Genomic DNA, 15301 nt, shown 5'->3' on the forward strand with positions numbered 1-15301 from the left:
GTCCTTCTCTGTTGAGAGAAGAAGACCTCTGGGGAAGAGGGTGTGCCCCTTCTCTGTTGAGAGAAGAAGACCTCTGAGAAAGAGGGTGTTGTACTATTTATCCGGTGACTCGGATGTTATAGTGGAAAGCTAAAGTGGTTTGCTTGGAGACTGGATGTAGGTCTGAATACTGACCGAACCAGTATAAATTCTGTGTTTTATGTGTTGTGCCTTATTGCTTAATTATTTTATTTTATCGATCATTATTATATTTCACTATTCACCCCCCCTCTAGTGGAATTTCACTATATGCTATCGAAATTTAATGATCTAAGAGAAATCCTATAAAATCAAGCATGTAGAAGGCATATGTATCATGTATGGTCAGATTTAAAGAAAATATGAAAAAAACCTTTCGACTTTCTTAACACGAAAGTTAGAAAAGTGATTAGCTGCTGCCACACATATATATATATATATATATATATATATATATATATATATATATATATATATATATATATATATAGTTTTAACACATGTCACCTTATGATTGATTTTTATTTTTTATTTTTTGGCCGATACAGAACCATTCACTTGAGGCCGATACTGACTACATTGATTCAAACATTAACTATTGCAGGTACATTCCTACTGAACCTTGGTCCATCCCTCCACCAACGATCCCAATGTTGAATAAGAAGATCCCCCTTCCTGCATCATCGCTTGTCTCCCCGACTCTTTCATTCTCTTAATCTTCTCCCTCACCTTCTTTCCCTCCCCACCCTCCATCAATCTCCTGATGGCCTTCTCCAGCTCCTCCCCCTTGACCAACTGATCGAACTCGCCCGCCTCCCTCAAACCAACACTCAGTCCCAAGTCATTCACCAACAAGACCGCGTTCATCCTCTGCTCGGCGTAAAGCGGCCAAGCGATCAGCGGCACCCCGAACCACACGCTCTCCAGGGTCGAGTTCCACCCGCAGTGGGATACGAACCCACCGACCGCCGGGTGGGACAGTATCGCGACCTGAGGCACCCACTTCGCCCAAACCAGCCCGCGGTCCCTCGTCCGTTTCACAAACCCCGCCGGCAACGCCTCGTCCAGATCCCCATCGCTCGGCCGGAGCCGCACGGACCACAAGAACCGATGCTCGCAGAGCTCCAGCCCGCGACCGATCTCCTTGATCTGCTCCTCAGAGAAGGCGCCCATGCTGCCGAAGCACAGGAACACGACCGACGAGAGCGGTTGTTGGTCGAGCCACTTGATGCACTCGTGGCCCGACGAGCCGGACGCGAGATCGAGGCCTAGCAAAGGCCCGACCGGGTGCACAGGAGGGCTCGGGCCGTCGGGCACGCAGAGCCCGTCGGTCAAGGCCTTCATGGCCTCCGGCTCGAGCTCATGGAAGGTATTGACGAGGACCCCCTTGAGTTGGAGAAATCGCTTCGAGCCATCGGCAGAAAACTGGTACAGAGGGTCCTTCTTGGTGAGCAAGAACTGGGGCAAAGCCAGAGGCGGCAAAGATGACTGCCAACCGGGGATTTTGATCTCATCCTTCATGTCCTTGAAGTCTTGCTGGTGCATGCGGTCTAGCGTCCGTAAGTAGAGGCTGAAGCCGAGCTGGGCCGCGCCAGATGTATAGAAGACGTAGGTGGGGAGGCCGAGCTCGGCCCCGACGTCGGTCATGGCGACGCAGAACATGTCGAGGACGAAGGCGGAGATGGTGGTGGTGGAAGAGAGCGATTCGAGGGTCTTCGAAACGAAGGGCTTGAGCTTGTTGATGTAGAGGACCAAGCGGACGAGGCCTTCCACGCCCGCGGGGAGCTCCGCCGGAGGAATCTCCATGAAGTTGAGGTTGAGGCCGGCGGCTGAGGCGGCTTCGACGTGGGTGGTGGTGGATTTGGAGGCTTCGGTGTAAGGGGTTTGGATCAGGAGGATGGTGATGGAGAGGCTGCGGCTGCGGTGCCGGAGTTGCTTGGCCAGCTCGATCATGGAGACCAGATGGCCCGCACCGGGAAAGGGGAAGAGGACCACGCCTGGGGGGTGTTTCATCCTCTTCCCTTGTTATTTGTGGAATATCTGACAAGTAGTTTGTCCACCTTAGTGATCTTCACTTTTGAAAAAAAAGATGGTATTTGACCGAAGCAGGTTATATGTTTCCCCTAACACGGGAGTTAGCTAGATCTGATCTGAGGGGTCCTAAAGAGCACCAAAGCGTTTCTTATCCAATGCATCATTAATTAGTGTTGGAGTTTGATGCTATATTTGCAAAGACTTAAGTACCCTCTTCTCTATTGGTGCCAAAAAAAATATCGATTCTTGAAAATGAGTGGTTGTAAAGACTTAAGTGCCCCAAAGATGATTATTTAAGACCCAGTCTCTTCACTGCAGTATTATTCGAGAAAGAAATCTTCCCTACAAGAGGCCATGAACATCAACTCTCTCACTCTCTCTTTCTCCCTTCTCTTTCTGCTTCTGTGCACATCCAGCAGAAGATCCTACATTGCTCCATCAAGCACCGACTGACCTGCACATTGACTGTTGTTGAGTCAGATTCAGAGTTTTTACCCTTACAGAAAGAGGGTTTGGGGGTTCCTCCCAGCGTGGGTAGCATCATTCAACTAAATGAGTTGTAGATCCTGATTCAGAGTTTTTACCCTTACAGGAGAGGGGTCTGGGGGCTCCTCCCAACGTGGGTAGCATCATTCAACTTGATTCGTTGTGGAGTCTGATTCAGAGTTTTTATCCTTACAGAAAGAGGGGTCTGAGGCTCCTCCCTGTGTGGGTAGCATCATTCAACTTGAAGAGTTGTGGAGTCTGATTCAGAGTTTTTACCCTTACAGAAGGGGGGTCTGATGGTTCCTCTCAACGTGGGTAGCATCATTCAACTTAATAAGTTGTGGAGTCTGATTCAGAGTTTTTGCCCTTATAGGAGGAGAGTTTGGGGGCTCCTCCCAGCGTGGATAGCATCGTTCAACTTGATTCGTTGTGGAGCTTGATTTAGAGTTTTTGTCTTTATAGGAGGATGGTTTGGGGGCTCCTCCCAGCGTGGGTAGCATCGTTCAACTTGATTCGTTGTGGAGCCTGATTTAGAGTTTTTGCCCTTACAGGAGGGGGGTCCGGGGGCTCCCCCCGGCACGGGTCCTAGGTGTCGTGGTCAAAAAATGCATAAGGTATCGTGGTGAGAAAGACATATTTTTGTCCCAAGCAAGGTTGGAAGAAATCAATGGAAAATCCAATAAGGAGCATGCCAGAATCAAGATGTGGATGTCAAGCGAAAATGGTGTTGTGCAACTCAAATAACACAGAATAATAGAGGTCTGGTTTTTAGTTAAAATGAGAAATAAAATGACAATAGAAATTGCTGAAAATTTACATAAATAAACTAGACTCAATAACGAAGACACCACTTTTTACGGATTTGAAATATGACCTTCGGTTAGGAAGATATGGCCCTGACAAGTTGGTTCTAATTCGGGTAGCGATTTATAGCGATTTGCTTACTGAATAACACTACAAATCGCTATAGTGATTTGCGGAAGACACTACAAATCGCTATAGTGATTTACAGAAGACACTACAAATCGCTATAGTGATTTGCGAAAGACACTACAAATCGCTATAGTGAGATCCAACAACACTATAAATTGTTGTGGGGCTCGTTGGAAACCCAAAAGCACTATAAATCGCTATAGTGATTTGCGGAAGACACTACAAATCGCTGTTGAAAAGCCGGATAACACTATAAATTGTTGTGGGGCTCGTTGGAGACCCGAAAATACTATAAATCGTTGTAGAAAAGCCCGATAATACTATAAATCGCTGTAGGATCCGCGCCGGGAGGGAGCCCCCGAACCTCCCTCTTGTAAAGGCAAAAACTCTAAATCAGGCTCCACAACACATCAAGTTGAATGATGTTACCCATGCTAGGATGAGCACCCAAACCCCCTCCTGTAAGGGCAAAAACTATGAATCAGGCTCCACAACTCATCAAGTTGAACGATGCTACAGTCAGTGTGCAGGTCAGTCGGTGTTTGATGGAGCAATGTAGGATCGTCTGTTGGATGTGTACAGAAGTAGAGAGAGAAGAGAGAGAGAGTGAGAGGGTTGATGTTCATGACCTTCTCCAGGGGGAACTCTTTACCTCGCTTGATTTCTTTTCTAGAGAGAAAGATGGTTTTACAGTGTTTTACTGAGAAGGAAGAAGAAGAAGATGACGATGAAAAGTTCAAACAGACATTTTTGATGACTTAGGTTTGTTTCGTTGGATGACCATCGGATTGCCGGCTCACCATCGGATCGTTGGCTCACCATCGTTTCGCCAGATTACCATCAGCGAAACGATTAAGGTTCGTTTCGCTGAGTAGACTTTGAAGAGTCAACATCATCTTTGACTTTCTGAATGGAGGACATGTTTATCCTTTTTTTGAACTGTTTGTTTTTTTTTTGAATGAAGGGCATTTTTGTCATTTTCTCAAACCATCGCTTTATGAAAAGAATAGCAAGAAAGGGTACTTAAGTCTTTGCAACCACACCAGACTCCAATGCTAAGTGATGTCAACATACACGGGAATACGAGCCCCATGTGCTTGTATACGTGGTGCTCATTCAGACCCCCGAATACAGACGTGAGATTCAGTGAATCATCGGGGGCGAACATACACCACCACATTGAACCATCAGGATGGACACACGTATGATCATTATTCAATATCACTATATTTGATATCACCCCATCTACGACCGAAGCTCAACATCACGAAATAAATGAGGATTTGAGGGAGTTTGTGGAAATCAGCAAAAGGTTCTTTTTTGTGGTAGGAAAATATTTGTTTCGCGTTTTGACCTCGAATGTGGATGGTGTTTTGTTCTTTGCTTTGAGAGAGAGAGAGAAAAAGTTGGTAATTTGGGGAAGGAAAAGAAAGGGTCTGAGGTTCAAATCGGTTCCATTCATTTCCCATCTCATTTACATCTTGTACCCGTCCTTGATATTTCATTTGGAATGATAAGTGAGGTCCTCTCACCTTTGTATTTATACTAAAGAATGAAATCCATAGCTGGTAGCGGTCGAATTCAGGATTTAGCTGTTCCCACTTTCTTGAATAGCACTTACGATCCCACCAAACAGGGCCATAGTGAAGATTGATATTTAAATTACTGAAATGCTACTTGTGTGCGAGATCTTTTGGCTATTAAAAAAGAATGATGGGCAAAAAAATAAAATTTTGTGATCGAAAATATCATTTGTTTAGTAAAAAGTACAATCCAAGGGTCGATTCTTATTAAATCAACTATGTGAATTAATCTATAAGATCAGATTGGACAAAAACGACTTGCATCATAAGATTTAATCAGGATATGAAGATGGGGGGTCATACCTGTCTTAAATATTATAATGCAAGTTGTTTTGATCAAATCTGACTTTATAGATAAAATCTAACACAGCCGATTTAATAAGAAACGATTCTTGGATTGTACTTTTTGGTGAAAAATGTGAATTTTTAATTATAAAATTTTATGTTTGATGAACCGTTTATTTTTAAATCACCAGAAAATCCTACACACGAGTCGGACTTGGGTGATTTCATATCAATCTTTAAGTAACATAGATCACATATAAGATGTTAGGGGATGAGTGAAACCGATGTCTAAATTCAAAAATAAATAAGATATCCAACCATATCCGATCTGACAACATATCACATGTTATGACTCAGAGAAAATGAGCAGAGTGAGCCACGTGAAAACACTGCCCCTTCCTACGATTCTAATTTCGGGAGTCGTTTCCCCATTCTACATGAGAAAACAAACAAACCCTCGACTCTAGTTGCTCTTTTCAAAAGCGATCTAGCATTCCCACTGTTCATTGTCTCAATCCAACGGTCTCTTGTTCAAGGTGTGGGGCCCAATAAAATGATGATGTCATCCTTATCTGTCAAAATGGTGACCACTGATGATCAATAGATGGTGAGGATGTCATATCACCGTTTCCAAAGTAATTTGACAAATCACCTGTTCTGCCCTTGTCATCTTTTCACGTGATAGAGTGAAGACTGCACTAAGAGGATTCCATGACTCGGTCTGCAGCGTCTCATCTTATGGAATTGGCTTTTTCAACGATATTTGACACATTTACAGGTAAGCTTTTATAAAGAAAGTTTACACTGTTACAGCTGAACAAGAAATAATGTGTCAAGCTGAGGGCCCAGGATCGAATCCTTCTGCCAGATTGAGGGACTGTTGTTCTGGTAGGGTTCTGTCTAACCCCAGTTGTATTTTAAAAAAACAAAAGAAATAAAATTTTTTTTGACATAGAAAGCAAGGGTTTGGCAGACCCCTACCTGTTTATTGAAATGATAACAGTAATTACATAATCAGATCCAACTCACAAGCCTTTTTACCTTTTTTTTGATAAGCAAGCTGGGGCTAGTTAGACCTACCAATTATACAACTATACTATTGGGATTTGAACTTGCAACGTCTCACCACAATGTAAAGTGCACTAGCTAGTTGCTCCTACCAGACAAGTGGAGCTTTTACTTTCATTTAGTGCAAGAAATGAACCATGGAAACAATAACTAAACCTCGGGCTTTTTGACGAAGAAGACGGGTTAGGCAGACCCCCACTAGTTATACAACTCATACCATTGGATTTTGAACTTGCAATGTCCCAACACAAGGTGATGTGCACTAACTGCTCACAGATAGCATCGTCCGCACTTGATGCAAACACTGGACAGGCAAGACGCCATGCTCCCCGTGCATATAGTAAAACATCTTTTAAGTGTCCCACAGTGTTTGACCCACCTAGAGCAATGGTATTTAGATTACCGGAGACAAAAACTGAAAAAAAAAAACTTGCCTTGTCTACGATATCTTTGCTCCCAACCAGCAGTGTCTAAACAGAACTATTCTGTACTGCAAGGGCTGGTAAATGAGCTGAATGAGCCGAGCTTGATGTGTGTGTTCAAGCTTGGGTCATTATTGTGGTGAGCCAAGCTGAGTTCAAGCTCATAATTTGCTCAGAGTTAAACTAGCCACGTTCGAGGTGACTTGTTTATTGAAAAATACATTGATTTAGAGCTCGAAAAAGAAAGATTAGAAAACAAACACATGTAAAATATATTTTTTAATACCTAACGAGCTTATACGAGTCTAGCCGAGCCGAATACGGATTGTTCATTTTCAGCTTGCCGAGTTTATGTTACGAGTTCAAACGACAACTTTATGGGCCAAATATGGCCAAGCTAGGAAAGGCACAACTTGTTTCCCAGCCCTATATACTGTTCTGTGCACTCAATCAAACGCCCCCTTGGGGTCACACTCAGATATAGGGAAAATTTTAAGCGCACAAATGATGCCGACAATATAAAACATTAGTAACTTAAATGATGCATCACCCAAGTGATTTAACATGGAAAGAGGTACTTGACCGTGAGTCCGACTCCACTTGGATTTTATATGAAAAGTGTTGGATCGTATTTCAGATCGCACAGTTTCACAATCAACAACATGAACGAAATCAGAACATGTATAAACATGATATTCATGATAGACAGTCGATCAAAACATAAGCAGGGATCAAACATGTCAGTTTCCGCATCATACCAAAATCCATACAAAAGCAAAACAACGAACAATTTCATAGAACATAATAAAAACAACAGAAGCATGTTAATATTATGTAAAAGGCTAAGGTGTATGAAAGTACTCCCCTTAGAGAAGATTCACCCCCACATACAGTGCAAACAGAGTCCGACGTCCTTCCCCCAGGATACAATAGCCTCAACGATCAGGATCGGTGCATTCCAGCAGACCATCCTTCGAAGACAACCTCTTTGAACCACTGTGCAGAAAACCCCTTTCCGAGAAAACTCAAGAGAGAGAGAGAGAGCAGCTTGGAGAGAGAAAATGTCAGAGACTTCCTCTTCTTTCTGTGTTTACAACATATATTTGTAACCCCAGCCCTAACCACATTTTTATAACCCACAAACAGTTACAAAAATGTGCAAGGGACCCATTACGAAATTCGAGAGTCGAGACTCGTTAACAGACACGGACTACGAGGAGTCCTGATCCGTTATCATTCTCATAACCCATTAATGAATCCAAATAATCACAGAAAATTGGAGCAAAAAGGTATATTGGTCTTGATTGATTATGGCCCTAAAGGACCAATTACCTGAACCCGAGCCTAAGCTTCACCCGGCCCGGCTCGGCACAACACGACACAGTGGGTGGATACGCGTGCACATGCGTGTGTGTGGTAGTCATTTCACCCACTTGTTCTTAAGAACAAGTGTAAGAGTTTTCATATAGGTTATAAAGCCTATGACTTTCTTGAAACTCTTCAATATGAGACTATTCCACATCATCAAGTCCAAACTTATTCCCAAAAGAAAAAGAGCACACGTTTTCTTCATTTGAATTCTCTCACCTTTTCTTCTTACACCCAACATTCCCCCACAAATTCAAAGAACGAAAATGGGAGGAAACCAGGATGCAAGATGGGATAATCTACAACAGGACATTCCATGCTTTCTGTAATGGAACCTTTCGGTTTGAACCACTACCTTAGTTGACTAACTTTACCCCCACAGGAACGAAGTGAACTGAAGTCTTGACTTGAACCTTTGGTGTAGGAGTGTCCATTAGCAACAACACGATAAAGGTTCTGGTTGTAATCTTTAGGGGCGGCGCGTTAAAGGCCATGTGCCTGAATCCTGTTTCATGAGTGACTTCAGGAATAACCCAATTCCTTAAACTGCGGCCACACAATCACACTCACATAGGTGGGCTTTTCCAGAGATGCACTGCTAGCATCTCGCCAAGAAGGCTTTGAACCCATTCAGAGTTTTAACTTTTCCTTAACTTGCAGTTACAACACCTTTTCAGAGTAATCAGGGGAATAGACACAGATACATAGTATCACATTAAAAAGGTGCTATCCAGTTCGCCCTACAACTTGTTATTACCACAATGAACCTACTTTGTGGGATCTCCATTAAGATAGTTTGGGTTGCTACTGTAGATGAACTACTGATGAGTTTCAGTCTCATCCCCTCTCTGAATTTTAGGACTAATGACTTATCTAGTCATTTCGTTAATGGATCAATTGTGTTCTTTTTGGATCCAATATGGTCCATAACAACCACCAACTGAGACACCAGTTCTCTTACAGATTTTATTCTGACTTGGATGTGTCTTCTCTGCTTTTGATTATATTTTGTGCTTTTGATCTTTGCAATTGTGGTCATATTGTCACAATGCACAGATATTGCGAGAATTGGTTTGCTCATTAAAGGAAGTTCGTCAAGAAGTCCCTTTAACCATTCAGCTTTCAATCCTGTGATATCTAAAGTACAGAGCCCAACCTCAAAAGTAGGCCATAATAAGATGGTCTGCACTACTGATCTCCAGGCGACAGCGCCGCCACCCAAGGTAAATACATACCCCCTTACACTATAACTCCTAGAGTTCATGGCTATCCAGCTCGCATCACTATATCCCTCAAGAATGGCAGGGAATCTCTTGTAATGCAAACTTAAGAAAATACTTTCTTTCAGGTATCTAAGTACCCTGTCCAATGCCTTTCAATGAGTGCGATTTGGACTACTTGTGTATCTACTTAATTTTGTCACAGCGAACAAAATATCCGATCTCGTGCAATTTGCAAGATACATCAAACTTCCAATAATCTGGAAATACCTTAATTGAGACACAAAAACACTAGTCGTATTCTTATGAAGAGGAGTAGAAGGGTCATATGGACTTGCTACAGATCTCCCTTGGTTATAACCAAATTTCTCAAGTACTTTCTCAACATAATGAGATTGAGAAATAGTTATACCATCAGCTGAACGAGTCAGCTTTAAGCCTAAGATCAAATTTGCAACACCCATATCTTTCATATCAAATTTACTACTAAGAAACGGCTTTGTCTCATTTATAATTCTCATATTGGAACCAAACAATAGAATATCATCTACATACAAGCATAAAATGATACATGCATCATTTTCAACTTTGCAATAAACACATTTATTAGATTCATTGACAACAAAGTCAAATGATAAAATAACATTATCAAACTTCTCATGCCATTGTTTTGGGGCTTGTTTTAGTCCATATAATGATTTAACAAGTCTACAAACTTTGTTTTCATTACCAGGAGCCACATAACCCTCAGGTTGATCCATATAGATCTCTTCTTCAAGATTGCCATGTAAAAAGACAGTCTTCACGTCCATTTGATGGACCAAGAGATCATATATGAAAGTCAATGCAATAAGCACCCTAATTGTGGTTATCCGAGTAACTGAAGAATAGGTGTCAAAATAATCTATTCCCTCCTTTTGTTTGAACCCCTTGGCAACCAGTCTCGCCTTGTATTTATCAATGGATCCATCTGGTTTTAACTTCTTAAAGATTCATTTGCACCCAATAGTGGAACTACCACGAAGAAGGTCAACCAGTTCCCAAGTGCCATTAGAGACAATGGAGTCCATTTCACTCTTTATGGCGTCTTTCCAATGCCTTGCTTCAGGTGAAGTTATTGCATCTCGAAAAGTGGGAGGATCATCCTCGATAAGGTAAGTGATAAAGTCACTTCCCAAATCCTTGGTAATCCGTGGTCTCTTGCTCCTTCTTAGTTCAGCCACTTTCGCAGACTCAATTGGTCTAGGGTGGGAACAAGATGACTCAAATTTTACAACTGTCATTCTTTTCAAATGTTCGAGAATGGAACCAGAAGTTGAAAGTATATCTAAAGAAGAAAGATCCTGAGGTACACCAACTTTCATGGAAAATACATCCTCAAAGAATGTAGCTTCTCGAAGCTCAACAATAGAGTTTACATTTATGCCAGATATCTCAAACTTAATTACTAAGAACTTGTAGGCATAGCTGTTCTCTATATAACCTAAAAAGACAACATCTACGATTTTAGGACTCAGCTTCTTCCTTTTGTGCTCTGGGACAAGTACCTTTGCAAGACACCCCCTCACTTTAAGGTATTTCAAGCTAGATTTCCTATTTCTCCAGAGTTTAAAATAGCTACTATCCTTATGCTTCTGAGAAACTCTATTCAGAATATGGCAAGCCGTATTTAGAGCATCCCCTCAGATATAGGTAGGTAAACTCCCTAGTAGAGCATTTATCATGTCAGTAAGGATTCTATTCTTTCTTTCTGCAATCCCATTAGATTGAGGAGAATAAGGAGCAGTAAACTCATGAGTTATGCCAACAAATTTGCAATACTCATCGAGTTTGTTAGAGGTATATTCTCCTCCTCTATCAGACCACAATCTTTTAAGTTTTCTACCAGTTTGTGTTTCTGCTTCATTATTAAAAATAAGAAACTTATCAAAAGCTTCATCTTTTGATTTTAGAAGATATACATAACATTATTTAATACCATCATCTATAAAAGTGATAAAATACTTTTTATGATTTCTAGTTAGCACTCCATTAAACTCACAAATATATGTGTGCACCAGATCCAATATTTCAGAATCTCTAACAATCGTTTAGAATGATTTTCTCTACTGTTTTGCTTGTACACAAATTTCACATTTTTTTGTTTTATCTATGGAATGTTCAAGAATCATTTTCAAGTTTATCATGCATTTTACAAAATTGAAATTCACATGACCTAATCTATTATGCCACAAGTCAGATGATTCTATGTTATAAGCAACATTAGACAATGAATAAAAAAAAACATCATTCTTTAATTTATTACTGCAAATATGTTCAACTCGAAGTTTAAACAAATCATCATCTAAATACCCGTTGCTAATAAAGGCTTCATAATGTAAAATAACAACTTTATTACATTTAAAGTTAAATTCATAACCCTCTCTAACAAGACATGAACCACTTAAGATGTTCCTTCTAACTACAGGCACAAGGTGCACTCTGTCTAGAGATAAAACTTGTCCTGAAGGAAACTTCAGATCCACGCATCCAATTCCTAACACCTTTGCAGTCGTTGAATTGCCCATAGTCACGAATCTGCCTCCAGCAGCATGGTATGAAACAAAGACAGACTTATTAGCACAAATGTGCATATTAGCCCGTGTCAACCAACCACTCAGTTGACTCATAAACGTGATATATTTGCGAGCTAACAGAAACATACCCAGTATTGGTGCCAACGACCTCAATCACCATAATGACTTGAGGCGTTCCATCTGTAGTCTCATGAGCCTTGGCCTTCTTGAAAGGACATTCCTTAGCCCAGTGCCCAACCTGTCCATAGTTCCAGCAATGTTTGGTTTTTGCCTTTTTCTGGATTTTGGGCTTAGGTTTAAATTGGTTTTTCATTGCAGATTTTGATTTTTGTCCCTTGCCCTTAAAAGATCCGGTCATCATGTTCACTTTAGGTTGTTCAGTTGGCATCACAACCTGTTTCTGGCTTCTATGCACTTCTTCAATGGCTATAGCTACCATAAGATCATCCAAGGAGAACTTTCTTCTATGGTGCTTTAGAGACATACCAAAGTCTACCCAAGACTTAGGAAATTTCTTCACGATGGTTATAACTTGAAACTTCTCAAGAAGTTTCATATCAGCCTCAACCAAACTTTGGAGCAACAACAGAAACTCGTGTGCCTACTCAGTGACCGACTTGCCCTCTACCATTTGATATTTCAGAAACTTGGCAACATAGTACTTCTCAAGACCTAGGTCTTCGGTATTTTACTTTTTTGTCAAGTTGATCCCATAAGGCTTTAGCAGTAGTAGACGAGGAACAATATACGTCGAACAATGTGTTGGAAAGAGCCAACAATATACTACCACGACATATACTATCCTTCTCTTTCCACTCTATAGCCGCATTGACCGCAACAGGATGAGGGCTAGTTTCAGAAACTAAAGAGCAGTCAAGTTCCAGAACAGATAACAACCCTATCGTAGTGAACCAGATTTTCATGCGTTGTTGCAAACGCTTGAAATTCTGTTCGACAGTTTTTTTTGTGCGTTTAATTAAACGCCCCCTCGGGGTCACACTCAGATACAAGGAAAATTTTAAGCGCACAAATGATGCTGACAATATAAAACATTAGTAACTTAAATGATGCATCACCCAAGTGATTTAACGTGGGAAGAGGTACTTGACTGTGGGTTCGATTCCACTTGGATTTTATATGAAAAGTGTGAAATCGTATTTCAGATCACACAGTTTCACAATCAACAACATGAACGAAATCAGAACATGTATAAACTTGATATTCATGATAGACAATCGATCGAAACATAAACAGGGAGCAAACATGTAAGTTTACGCATCATACCAAAATCCAGACAAAAGCAAAACAACGAACTGTTGCATAGAACATAATAAAAACAACGGAAGCATGTTAATATTATGTAAAAGGCTAAGGCGTACGAAAATACTCCCCTTAGAGAAGGTTTGCCCCCACATACAGTGCAAAAAGAGACTGGCATCCTTTCCTTAGGATACAATAGCCTCGACGATCAGGATCGGTGCACTCCGGCGAACCATCCTTCGAAGACAACCTCTCTGAACCGCTGTGCAGAAAACCCCTTTCCGGGAAAACTCAAGAGAGGGAGAGCAGTATGGAGAGAGAAAATGTCAGAGACTTCCTTTTCTTTCTGTGTTTACAACATATATTCGTAAGCCCAACCCTAACCACGTTTTTATAACCCACGAAGGGTTAAAAAAATGTAGAAGGGATCCGTTACGAAATTCGAGGAGAGTCGAGACCCGTTAACGGACACGGACTAGGAGGAGTCCTGATCCATTATCATTCTCATAACCCATTAATGAATCTAAATAATCACAGAAAATTGAAGCAAAAAGGTACATTGGTCTTGATTGGATATGGCTCTAAAGGGCTAATTACTCAAACCTGACCTGACACGACTCTGCTCAGCATGGCACGGCATGACGGGCGGCCCCGCACGCGCGCGTTTGTGTGTGGTAGTCATCCTACCCTCTTGTTCTTAGGAACAAGTGTAAGAGTTTCTATATAGGTTATAAAGACTATAACTTTCTTGAAACTCTTCAATATGAAACTATTCCACATCATCAAGTCCAAACTTATTCTAAAAAGGAAAAGAGCCCACATTTTTGTCATTTGAATTCTCTCACCTCATCTTCTTACACCCAACATTCCCCCACAAATTCAAAGAATAAAAATGAGAGGAAACCAAGATGCATGATGGGATAATCTGCAACATGATATTTCATGCTTTCGGTAATGATACCGTCCGGTTTGAAGCACTACCTTAATTGACTAACATTACCCCCACAGGAACGAAGTGAATTGAAGTCTTGAACTTGAACCTTTGGTGTAGGAGTGTCCATTAGCAACAACACGATAAAGGTTCTGGTTGTAATCTTTGGAGGCGGTGCGTTAAAGGCCATGCGCCTGAATCCTATTTCATGAGTGACTTCAGAAATAACCCAATTCCTTAAACTGCGGCCACACAGTAACACTCACATTGGGGGGCTTCTCTAGAGATGCACTGCTAGCATCTCGCCAAGAAGGCTTTAAACTCATTCAGAGTTTTAACTCTTCCTTAACTTACAGTTACAACACCTTTCTAGAGTAATCAGAGGAACATACACAGATACAAAGTATCACTAGTATCGCATTAAGAAATTGCTATCCAGTTCACCCTACAGCTTGTTATTACCAAATTGAACCTACTTTGTGGGATCTCCATTAAGATAGGTTGGGTTGCTACTGTAGATGAACTACTGATGAGTTTCAGTCTCATCCCTTCTTTGGATTTCAGGCCTAATGACTTATCTAGTCCTTTCGTTAATGGATCAGTTGTGTCCTCTTTGGATCCAACATAGTCTACAACAACCACCAACTGAGACACCAGTTCTCTTACAGATTTTATTCTGACTTGGATGTGTCTTCTCTGCTTTTGATTATATTTTGTGCTTTTGATCTTTGCAATTGTGGTCATATTGTCACAATGCACAGATATTGCGAGAATTGGTTTGCTCATTAAAGGAAGTTCGTCAAGAAGTCCCTTTAACCATTCAGCTTCCAATCCTGTGATATCTAAAGCACAGAGCTCAACCTCAAAAGTAGACCGTGACAAGATGGTCTGCTTTACTGATCTCTAGGCGACAACGCCACCACCCAAGGAAAATACATACCCTGTTACACCATAACTCACAGAGTTCATGGCTATCCGGTTCGCATCACCATATCGCTCAAGAACGACAGAGAATCTCTTGTAATGCAAACTCAAGGAAATAGTTCCTTTCAGGTATCTAAGTACCATGTTCAATGCCTTCCAAAGAGTACGATTTGAACAACTTGTGTATCTACTT

General features: G+C 41.3%; 1 pseudogene across 1 annotated transcript; it reads right to left on the minus strand.

The window, feature by feature from the left end:
- Nucleotides 1-544: 544 nt before the first annotated feature.
- LOC149822807 (UDP-glycosyltransferase 88B1 pseudogene) lies at nt 545-2031 on the minus strand (annotated as a pseudogene). Its single transcript, XR_016425829.1, has one exon. The product of XR_016425829.1 is annotated as a UDP-glycosyltransferase 88B1 pseudogene (transcript).
- Between the last annotated feature and the right edge of the window lie 13270 nt (nt 2032-15301).

This window comes from Nuphar pumila, chromosome 11, assembly GCF_984573655.1.
Source record: "Nuphar pumila chromosome 11, dmNupPumi1.hap1.1, whole genome shotgun sequence".
NCBI classification, from domain to species: Eukaryota; Viridiplantae; Streptophyta; class Magnoliopsida; order Nymphaeales; family Nymphaeaceae; genus Nuphar; species Nuphar pumila.